The sequence below is a fragment of the Crocodylus porosus genome, unplaced genomic scaffold (genome assembly GCF_001723895.1).
Source record: "Crocodylus porosus isolate Cpor-Errol unplaced genomic scaffold, CroPor_comp1, whole genome shotgun sequence".
Lineage (NCBI taxonomy): Eukaryota > Metazoa > Chordata > Crocodylia > Crocodylidae > Crocodylus > Crocodylus porosus.
In genome coordinates, this window is record NW_017728943.1 from 66690964 (window position 1) to 66702700 (window position 11737).

At 40.8% G+C, this 11737-nt stretch overlaps 1 long non-coding RNA gene across 1 annotated transcript; it reads right to left on the bottom strand.

The window, feature by feature from the left end:
- Nucleotides 1-269: 269 nt before the first annotated feature.
- LOC109319232 lies at nucleotides 270-11484 on the bottom strand. The gene is made up of 3 exons (XR_002103425.1): nucleotides 11080-11484; nucleotides 7675-7740; nucleotides 270-537 (listed from the first exon to the last, which is right to left on the bottom strand). It is a non-coding gene; the product is annotated as an uncharacterized LOC109319232 (long non-coding RNA).
- Nucleotides 11485-11737: the final 253 nt, after the last annotated feature.

Below are 11737 nucleotides of genomic sequence, written 5' to 3' on the forward strand. Positions count from 1 at the left end.
GCCGTGCCAGGGGTCCCCCAATGACCTCAGCTAATTCCCCCAGTACTCTGGGGTGGAGACTGTCTGGACCAGCTGATTTAAATATGTCCAGTCCCTCCAGAAGTTCCCTGACTAGATCCTTACTGACCCTTGGCCTAGTGTAGCAGTAGCATTGGTGTATAATGCTGAGCATTCCACATTCCTCAATAAGTACATGCTTAAATACTAATGTGACTTCCACAATTGCTTTATTTCTTTTCTTTGAAGTCAGGCATAGTTGGTCAAGAAAGTCACAAACGAGTATGTGCAGGAACAGAGTAATCATTAAATAATAATTGTGTGATAAAGAAAGTGCAGTCCCCAAATGATGCTAGGGTAGAAGGGTTCTCACACCACTTCTTGAAGGAGCAATGACACTTCAGACAGAGAAAATATTTTATGTCAACATACTATCATCATCAGTGTTAGATTATCAGCTATCAATAGTCACAAGTATTATGTCCTTGTGAAAGAATGTATGTATAGTCTGTGTGTTCATGGGAAGCATGGGAGGCATACCTGTAGAAGATAACCTTATGGTAAGCAAAATCAATATGTTTCAGTGAATATTTCACATGGACAATCAGGTGTTGGTTGAAGATTGAGGTATTGTACCAGTAAAGACAGCTGAATGATAAATGGGTTGAAACAAACCCAGAAAAACTGAGAGGAGCCTGCTGATAATAAACAATTTTCTAAGTAGTGTTGTTGAAGCCATGATGGATTAGAGAAGGTGCAAGAAGCAAAACTGGCTTGGTAATACTTTGGGTTGGATGAACTCTGTAGTTAGGAGTGACATCAAATAAACTTTCATGCATAAAATGCTCTTCCAGCACATTTTGTGCCAGGAGGTTTATTTAACATCTCTCCCAACAACACAGTTGATCCATTACAAAATATCACCAAACCAAACTTCCTTGTCACAAAGATTTTAAGGATGGACTATATTAAAGGCAAAACATATCATGTGACACAACACATCCAATTCTTAATTAGAATACAGTACATGCTAGTTCTTTACAATACTTCCTTATACTAATAAAATAAATGAAACAGTATTACCTTTACCTTGCTAATGATACAGCTCTTTCCTGTTGTTTTTGTCATCTTCTGCCTTACTTCAGTTTTCCCATCTACTCATAGCTCTACTCATACCCTCTACTCATGTTTACATGCACATGTGAACCATTCTGTATTCTTTGTAAAAGAAGTGGGCTCTACCACCTATTAACCCAATAATTTGATACCTCCTTTAAGCATCTTACAGTTTTGGGAGAAAAGAAAAGAAAAGAAAATGGAAAGCAGTCACTTGACTTCATTTTCTCTGTAGCTGTGATATTGCTTCGTTCCTTTCTTGGATTATTTCTGTACAATCCCATTTGGGATAAAAGCTGAAAAATATCAAAGAAATCATCCCGGAAGAATTGTTTTGCTTTTTGCCACCCCTAAAGAGTTTGCGTAAAAAAACTGTTATGTAAATTAAGTTGACTCTGCTGGTGCCAAACAGGAATTATGATTAAAAGGCCTTTGGCTGTTAGAATAACAAAGTGAGTTTTGTATTAGTATTGCCCAGAGCAGCCCTTAATGGACAAGCCACACCCTTCTAACATCTCTGAATCTACAGGATGCGAAAAAAAAATGAAGATAAAACAGACCACACAACTTTGCACTGATTGCAGAGCTCCAGAAGTTTAACATATAAGGGCACTGCAGGAAAAAAACCCTTCTTGTAGTTTTCATAAGTAAAAAGATGACATCATCTCTTTTTTCACAATGATATTCTCTTTGTCAAGCAATTAGTACTTCTATTGGAAGACGTAGATAACTTTATGATAACCAAAGTTTGTACATTTTTTCATGTTAATTGCAGCTTTTAGGAATATTAAAGAAGGCTACATTTTAAAGAAAAATTATCAAGGATACTTTCCCATTAAAGTAATTTCCTCCAATCCTGTACTAGTACTTTTTATATATTCAGTGTCTTCATCTGCCAGATTTACTCATGCTGAGTAGGATCTTATTTGTTAAATCGACCTGTTGATTTTAGTGGGACCACTCGGGTGGGGATCAAGGTACAACTCAACCTCAGTAAAGCTGCTAGAACCTGGCTCAGTAGAAGTGAGGTACTGTGGGTTAAATATACTAATCTCTGCTTTCTAAGGGAACCTGGCTTATAGGTAGCTCAGAAACATGGAGCACCTGATTCACATGAGATACTGTGGTAGTATTTCAACATTAAAACAATGGAATATAGGCCTGGAATGTTTCAGCATTTTGTTTTCCACCAGAAATTTTTTTTTCCTGCAAAAGGCAAAGATTTGTATGGTTATTTTTTATTTGACCAACTTCATGGTGGGACCGTGTTAGAGGGAAGAGGGGAAATGGAATTTTAGCTATCCTTGCTTTCTGGTGACAACTGTTAATGCTTCTCAGAATGGCGCATGCCCCCTGAGGCTGGGGGGGCACAGTGAGCTCCTGCAAGTGGCAGCAGTGCTGTTGGTGGCAGCGGGGAGGTGGTGAGCACCAACCAGTGATCGGGGGCCGCCTGCAGATGCCACCAGCGGTGCCGGTGGCTGGGGACAGGGGTGGCAAGCAGTGACCACCCGCAAGTGCTGCTGGCAGTGTCCACAGCGCTTTTTGCAGAGGGTGCACCGCCAATCTCAGGGGGCGCATCTGCACCCACGTGCACGCCCTATGAATCACCAATGCTTCTCATGCTGCTGCAGCTGAGGGTCAGGCTTGCTGCACACTAGCTGTAGTAGTCCCATGGAGTTCCACAGGGACTACTCATCGTACCCTATTAACACCATCCCCCTATCCACTCAACCACCAGATGCATTATTGGTCAAAGGGCAGCACCTCCTATGGCAAAACTTCCATAGAGTAGGGAGGAAGGATTTTGTTTGTTTTGCTCACCCCACTGGCTCCCACCCTCCTGCCAGATACACTACTGAGCATGGAGCTGTGCCTGCTTAATTCCTATGGCTGGGTTATATAGGCCTATGCCTGCCATGGTAAAGACTCCTTGTGGGGAGAGGGGTCATACTGGTGTCCCTTCTAAGTCAGTGCCCAGGGCTGGTGCACTTGGTCATATTCCTTCCCACCCCCCCAAGGTTATGTCACATGTCAATAAAAGCAGTCTGCTGGTCTGTGAAATAGGAGAGAGACATTAACAGAAGTAACTAATGGACAAGAGAAATGCAAAAGGAAGGATAGACTGATCAGTGGCAAAGTAAGACCATACAAAAGGGAAGGGCATCACCAATATCTGTGGAATACAGGGAATTTATCAGGGATCAGGTAGATTATAATGAGCCATTAAAGTCAATATCCATGTTTTGTCCATGATGTTCAATGTTCACTAAATTTATGAAATTTAGCTCCCAGGTTCATTTTTTCCTTGAACAGGAGGATTGTGAAGTTAGCAAGGGAGGAGTTGTTCTATTAAAATTGTTCTGCTACCCATGTTCATGTGTCTCTGTCTTTAATCTTTTTCCTGTGATTGTTCACCCTAGAGCCTAGTTTTAGTCTAGTCTCACCCGTGCAACTTCCATGAGGGCATTTGGAGCACTGGATGAGATATACCACATCCCTGGATAGACATATGTACCATCAGAGTATTCTAATGGTTTTGTTGGGGAGGTGGTTGATTGTTGTAGTAGTGGAGATGAGTTGACAGGTGTTGTATCTATTGTTAATGCAGGGCTGTCTTTCATTGGATGTTTGTTAATCAGCAAGGAATTTGCTTCTGAAAATGAGTTTGGTGAGATTAGGGGGTTCTTTTAAAGATAGAAATATATGTTGGGGGAGCTGGGATTTATTTACTGGTGGAGTTTTACACAGGCCATTGCTTCATCTGTTACTTACCTGAGGAAAGGTGCGCTGTGCCTAAAAGCTTAAATAAATCTTTCCCACTCATGCAGTTGGTCCAGTAAAAGATAGCACCCAGAAAACTCCTTGCTTTTTGCATATTTCTTGGGCCATCATTGCTACAGCATCACTTGAACATGAACATCACTTGAACTTGAACATCACTTGAACACTTCCTGTGGATTTTCTTTTAATCATTTCTTTATGCAATGCTATGACTGCCTGATGCTATCTATCAGGTTAATGATAAAATATTGTTTGGGGGGGGCTGTACTTAACAAAAGGCCTACATTATGACAATGACCTCATAGCTGTGAAATACAATCTTCTGGTGAAATCTTAAAAGTACTTGTTTTAAAGATGCTTGAGTATCTGACTTGCACCAGAATCAGTCTGTCTACTCTTACTGAAATTAGTTTGAGTTAGATGTTTAAGTATCTTTGTCTGAGCCTTAGAAACTGCAGTGAGGTAGAAATCTTTAAAAAGATAATGGATGGAGAAAAAATGCTCCAAAAGAACCAAATTCTCATGTATGTAACATTTAGGTCTGTCCTGGTGCTTAAAAAATAGCTTGCCATGTATCCATACTGTACTGTTCTTGTATCTGTTGCATTTATCCAAATAGCCATCTGTCTTCGAAACTGTACTTGGGAAATGGAATAAACCTCTGAGCATCTTGGCATCTTTTCTGCTTATTATCCTCATTATCATATTTTCATACATTCCTTCTTTTCAGGGTTTGAGCAGAGAAGCCCTTTTTAATTAGACTAGTGTAATCTGATCACTGCAGGGGTCAGGAAGGAATTTTTCCCTGGTGGGTATCATTGTACAAATGGCTAAAAGGCATAATGTTTATTTTGATTTGACCTTCTTTTCTGGCACATAAAGTGCTGGATGCAGGACACAAGTCTTCATGGACCACTGAGCTGATCTGGTAAAGCAAACCCTATGCTCCAATTTATATTGCATGACTGGGCTTTGACTTAGATCATTAAAATGCATAGTCAACTGAAGACTGTGAGGAGTCTTGAATATACAGTGTTAACTTTTTTGTAACTAAAACCCTCAATGAGGAATCAGTGAACAAAAGGAACCCGAGATTAGTATGAATCAGATGAGCAAGACACATATAATGTAACAATAAAAGCAAAAGCTCCTTTCCAGAGATGAAATAGCTGGTGAAAAAAAGCCTGCCAATCTTCACAGATGACTGAAACTGACAGAAGAGTCTTTGTAGTACTATAAGCATCACCTCCTGCATGGGACAACCTCAAAATGCTTCTGAATCATCTTTGGGATACATAAAAGCCAAAGACTGACAAAAAAAGATGAGTCAGAGCTTCCTCAGAGGCTTTAGGGGGGACTTTTCCTGACCTTTTGCAAGGCTGTGGTTTTAGCTCCCAGGGAGAGCTGCAGTGAAAGGAGAGAATTCTGCAGATGTAGTTGCAATAGGTTAAAAAAAAATGCATCTTTTTTAGTTAAAGCCAAAAATTTATAAGCCGATTTACAGGAACCTTCCAAAAAGATGAAGAAAAATGTCAGCTGGTGAATGAAAGTATCTAATCCCTGAGTAAAGTAAGGCCAAAAGTAATTTAACTGAAATATTTGAAACCACTCAGTGCTTACAAACAGGCATGGCATTTGTCCTGGGAGAAAGTCTTTTGTCCTGGGATCATACAGACATTCATGTCTTCAAGTCATTCTGAAGTACGTTGGATAAAATTCACTAACGCTTTTTTTCCCCAAGATATCCTGTTGTATGTCTGTACTATTACTACAGTTTATTCCAGGGACCCAGTAATCTGATTCAAGCCTGTCAGGCTGCATGCTCTTGCTAGCCACCTACTGAGCAGCAATGCAATGTGTACCTCAGTGCCACAACAGTTCTAATCTGGGTTAAATTCCAGGGTAGTCAATCCTGAGTCAAATGATATGTCTGTTTCCAGCCTCAGTCCTCATTTAGGTTGAGCACAGACTTAAGTTTACTTACTTGCCCTTCTTTCTACTCAGTAGACATCGAACTAGGTGGATTGAGAATTTTCAAACCTGATTAGAGGATTTAGCCACATATCTCCCATTGGATTGAGTGGACAGTATAGAACTAAATCCCTGATCATTATCTTCGAAAATCTGAAAGGTGAATCTAAGCCTCCTGACCGGCTTTGAAAATCTCAACCATTGTGTTATGAACCATACTTAGGCAGACAAGATTTTTTGGGTAAATCTGATATCAGATTTACCCAAAGAACCTTCTCTGCCTATGTCCTTAGACCAACATGGCTACAACCTACACCCATGAACTGTACTTGTAATTCTGCATGGCTACAAATGTATTTCTGGAATTCAGGTCCTGTGCCTTGCCTTTGGGCTAGGTACAAACATTCAAAAAGCCTGAGGTTGAATTGATTCAATCTTTCCAGGTTAGTCTAACCTGGCTAGGCTAAATCAGTTTGTAACTGCACAGACATCCCAGACATGTAGGCACATGCCTGCAGTGGCTTGGGCTAGAATCTGGGGGGTGCTAGAGCAGCCCTCCATTTCCTTGAACAACACTGAGCTGAGAGCTGGCATGGCTGAGCTAAGAGGGGCATGGCCAGGCCCCAGCAGGACACTCTGATCAGTCCAGCAGGGAATTGATAACAGTGTTTATCACCTCATTAAAAATGACAGCGGGACATTACCAGCTACTTGTTGATTCTGCTTGTTGATTCAGCAGGACCATAGCCAGCATGTGGTCTGCTAGCTAATACACAGACACCTCTCTGCAAGGCAGAGGGGAGGGGGAATTCCTGCTTAGCAGGGAATGGTGAGGGCGTTGGAGGGGAGCAGCCTGCAGTTCTTGCCGGAACTGCAGCCAGGGAACAGAGCCTCACCCAGCCCACAGAGCATGTCAGGATCCTGGGAGTGTCTGGTTTATCTTAAACCAGCAAGGGGTCTGGGACAGACATTGCATAAACTGGTTTGACCCAATTCAGTTGTCTGATACTACATTCAACCAAGTTTATCTCAAACCAGTTTCAGCAATTTTCGACCTGGTTTATGTGCACTGAACATCTGTTCTGTTACAAGTTTCAACCAGTTTCTGATCCCTTAAACTGGTTTATGTTTAATGTCTGTCCCTTTAGAAAGAAGCCAGAAAGTAGTTTCTCTTATTATGCATTACTTTTAGTATGGGTCTTCTGTGCCTGCACTTGAACCTGAAACAGTTCAGCCAGAAGGAAAAGTAAGCCACAGGGAGTGTGGGTCAGTAAGATAGGCAATTTCCTGGAAGGAGGGAAGCTTTGGTTCTGGCCCCTGTTCCTGCCACCAGTGATATTTTTGCATCTGGGATTTAATAGTAATTCAGTAGACCTCCTTTGGGATAGCTTCTTATCCCACTAGGGTAAGAGCAGGGTCAGTACCCATCTGACTGAGACCTACTTCCTTTGGTTTACTCCTTTTCTGGTCCCACATATCTTGTCCTGTAGGCCACACTCAACAGGAAAGTACTCTTGGCCCTGCCTAGCCCATAGTCTGATAGACCACATTGCTAGGAAGTGGAAGATAATCATTTCACTTGAGGGGAGGAGAGTCAAGAACCGGATATCCCACTCCCTCAATGTACATGGTGTAACGTGCTTTCCCCAAGAAAGCAGGATCTAAAGATCTGCATAGGTGGCCTGAAAGGCCTTTAGCATGGCTAAAGTTAACTGTCCAAGTGCTACTTCCCTCACTAAAAGTGCAGCTGGATTTGGGTCTATGTATTGTGCAGGATGGGTCTGCAAAGCTTTATGAGGATATACTTACAGAACTTGTAAAGTCCATAGGCAATATTTGTGGATCTTGTAACCAGGCCAATGGATCTTATAATCTCTGTAAAACATATAAGAGAACTTATAGTACTCTCCAAGACCTGATAAATCTGAGAGATTTACATTTCCATAACATATAAAGCCACATGTGTCAACCTAATGTTATTTAAAGAACTTCTGAACTAGTTCTTATTAAGGAAAGAAAGAAAAAAAGAAATAAAACAAAATTAGAGTGCATATTACAAGCACTGCTGAAAAATTGATTGTCCAGAAAAAGTTGGAAGAGTTTTCCATAAGTGAGTAACACCCTTTTCAAAATCTCCAGTCTCAATTTGCCTTGTCTCAATAACCTCAAAGCTTCCATCACCCCACCCCCTCACAAGCCCTTCTCTGGTTGGAGACCACACATCAGAAACTTCAGACAGAAAGGAGCTTTTTACAGAAAGTTAGGATGAGGGATAGGATAGGAGATCAAAACCGGGTTTCTAATGGAAACTTTTACAACCTTAACTCTGAAGCAGCTACTTTTGACTCCATAATAAAGCAACAAAAGAAGTCTTTGCCATTTATCAGTGTTATCAAAAAGCTAATTGTTGTTATCACATATTTGACATTTACTTTTTTTGCCTTTTAAGGGTTAGTATATAAATACCCTCTGACTCTCTGTTGGATCACTTATAATAACTGCTGCATATTGCTGGGTTTTAATAATATTCCAGGGCTGGTAGCCAATAGCAAGAAATACAGTCTCTCATTGAATAATGCTATCTTCAGTTAAGAAATTTTGGAGTTGAGCTAAAACTAAAAATACCCACTAATGGCTAATACTTTCAAACAAATGTGCATTTCCTGCATCACTATGTTAGTCCCAGTTCTTACAGGTGTTGATATAGTGTAAAAAATCTGAGCTGCTTGTTCAAAGAGGTTAGCAGGCAAGGCATATACTGCTTTTCCCCCAAGGGTCTTAGAACTAATGGTTGGAGGCTGGGGGGAAAATGTCCTTTTAAGGTGCTGTTTGGGGGGTGTTAGTATTTTCAGAAGTCCTGAATGGAGCCACAACTTCCCACCATAGGTACTCCACTGGTAGCTGATGATTTCACAATGCTGCACTCCCTCAGACTTGTCAGGCAGTTGCCACTAGTGCAGCAAGTACCCAGCCCTTTTCGCAACTTCGGATAAATTTTGCTTCTATCAAAATTGAGGAAGACAAACCTAACAATGCTCCCACCTCCGAGCAGCCATAATTTTGCTCCAGGTGAACAGAGAACAGAGGAATGTTAGTTTTGTGTATGTGCTCCTAGCAAAGGAGAGGGGAGGTTGGAGGACATAGTGGTCCTGTGTGCCCCACCCCACAATTGATTACCACCACCATGTATTTCCTAAACTCTAGGTGCAAAAAGTCATAGCTAATAACACGTTTCACTGGCTGCTGTAAAGAACATTAAAAAGGGGGGAAAGAGGGAGAAACAGTAAGTGAAGGTTCAGTGTTCTGAACTCTATTTAGGAATTCTCCAGAGAGGAACAGAGAGAATCAACATGAATAACTGCTAGCAACTTTCTCGTTAATTAAAATCTGACAAGCAGCTGGCAGCTGAAAGGGGGAGCTGTAGGTGGGGGAATCCTGTGGTTCACCACTGCATTCCTTACATTCATAAAAGCTAGGGAATATTTCACTGTAGGCCCGCCAGAAATGTAGATGGAAATGTGAATTAAAAGAAAGAGCTGTTTTGAGGTGACAGAGATACTGGAGGGGGCCAAGATAATCCACAGACTGAAATATATGAAGGTTTAGTGACACGTAGGAGGTGGCTCCTGTAAAGAGCATTTATTTTTAATAAAGGTAATAAGAGTCAAGGGATGGTTTGGCTTGCAGGGCAAGCACATCCAGGCAGGACAGTCAGCTTAGGAAAGAGGCAGCATATATTTCCCCTGTGTTAGCCCTTAGAACCCAATAGTGTGTTGGCAGTTTTGGACAACGTTTTCAGACAAATGTCATTCTGTATGCCTTAGTATGACTAAGTTATACATCTTCATGAGCATCATGGAACTTGAGGTACTACTGCTTATATGCCAATGCTCTAAGGGCTGCTTTTGGGTTCATTTGGATGCCAAAATAGGTATGGTTCAGTAATTTATTGAAGGATTAAAAAAATAAATTCAGAAATCTTCTGATTTGTCTCTGGCTATGGACTGAGGGCCAAACCTTAAAGAAAAGCTAAACATTTCTTCTCTTTATCATGTTCTTTCAACACCACAGGCTGCTGGCATGACTTAGCATTGCTTCCATACTATTGCTGTCCTGGAGGCTGCCTATACACATGCTCAGGGGTGGGGGGCAGAGCATTTTAATTAGAGCAGTTCCCGGATAGCTGCTATAATTAAAACAGCTTATTGTCATGTGTATTAAGCCCCCACATGTTTTAAAATGGCTGCAGGACACTTTATCTAAAGCTCATTCAGTGAGCAATGAGCATCAAACAGTTTTAATCCCTCTAGATAGCCATCAGAGAGAAAAAGAATGGATCCAGCTGGAACATGAAACCATCTTATTTGCAGAATGATAGGTCTGGCAACAATGTACTGTCACAGCAGCACTGATTATAAGATCAAGCCTTGCAGGGTATAAAGAATCCTGGGGTGTGTGTTTACCTGCTAACGTCAGCTGTTTCCTACTTCTGCCTGCTCGTGGCTTATTTTTAGTTCATATTAAGAGAGGCATTTCCTTTCAAAACCTTTTCTTTCAATTTCTACTATTCATCAGATATGGCAATCTCTAATTTCTAAAAAAAAAAGTTGTTTTGAATGATAAACTGGATTTTTTTTTTTTTCAATTTAAAAATGTCAAAATATTTGTTCCCCCCATTTCAGGCAAATATCTTTTAGTAAAAAAAAAAAAATCATGAAAACTGACCATTTCCTGAAAAATGTTTTAGCTTCCATGAACTGGCATTTTGTTGAAATATTCCCAAACCAGCTATTACAAAAACTATCGACAGCTGACACTATGACCATAGCACGATCCCAGGAAGTACTTCAAAAGAACTAACTCATCTCTTTGTCACATTTTCCATATTAAACTGTGGGAGAATTCTGGTTATAACTTATTCACAAAACTCTACCACTGGCATCCACCTTTTTCTTGAGATGTTCATTACATCTCTACGTGTGTGGCATAGATGGATGAAAACAGCTCAGTAGAATGTATTACACAACCAAACATTTTAGAGATAGACGTGGTTTCTGCTTAATTGAAGAGCAGCCAAAATCAGACTGACTAGAATTATTTTTCATTCTGATCTTGCTGGAGTTGTTCAGTATAAGGGTGGTAGCCTTGCTTCTCTGTATCTTGTTAAAAAGAAAAAGCATTTAAACTGAAATGATAAAAATAAAATACACTTACCCTCAGTGCACAGACTTAGGCACAGAAGACTCAGTGCTAGTGCAGCATCAATTGCAAGACCACACAAAGTTCAGGGGTAGCTGGATCAGCCCCAGAGTGGCTAAAATCAACATCTCCAACCTGACATTTTGAGCTTGGCATCTTCACTGACCTACACACACAGGTCAAGTCCAAGTCTTGCCTCAAGTCTTGTCTCTTTAACCCACATAATGTTCAAAGACTCAGGCTTTATGGTTTGTCCAGGCTTCTAAGGCTCTTGTCCAAGTATTTGCTGGCTGTTGTCCTTCCTCATGTACTTCACCAAAATTATCACCCTCTCTTTGGCTTAATGCCAGCCTCATTGCCATGCATTGTCAAAATTATTCAACATCTTTTGGTTCAAGGGTCATCTTTCTGACTTGTCAGTCAAACTACATTAATCTCTCAGTTGCACAAGTCTACATGCCCTCCTTTCTCTTTTATCTTCTAACATTGCTCCTGACTCCTCACTGACTTCTGCTTCTCCTCTGCCAGTGAAGCAAGCATTCATCATCTGCTGCTTCTCCTCTCACTCAAGCACCTTCCTACCTTTTCCCCCGGTTATCCTAATATAGTGGGGAAAAGTGCCTTATCACAATTCATAAAACCACCAACTTACCCTCCTTTAAAAATCTTTTTT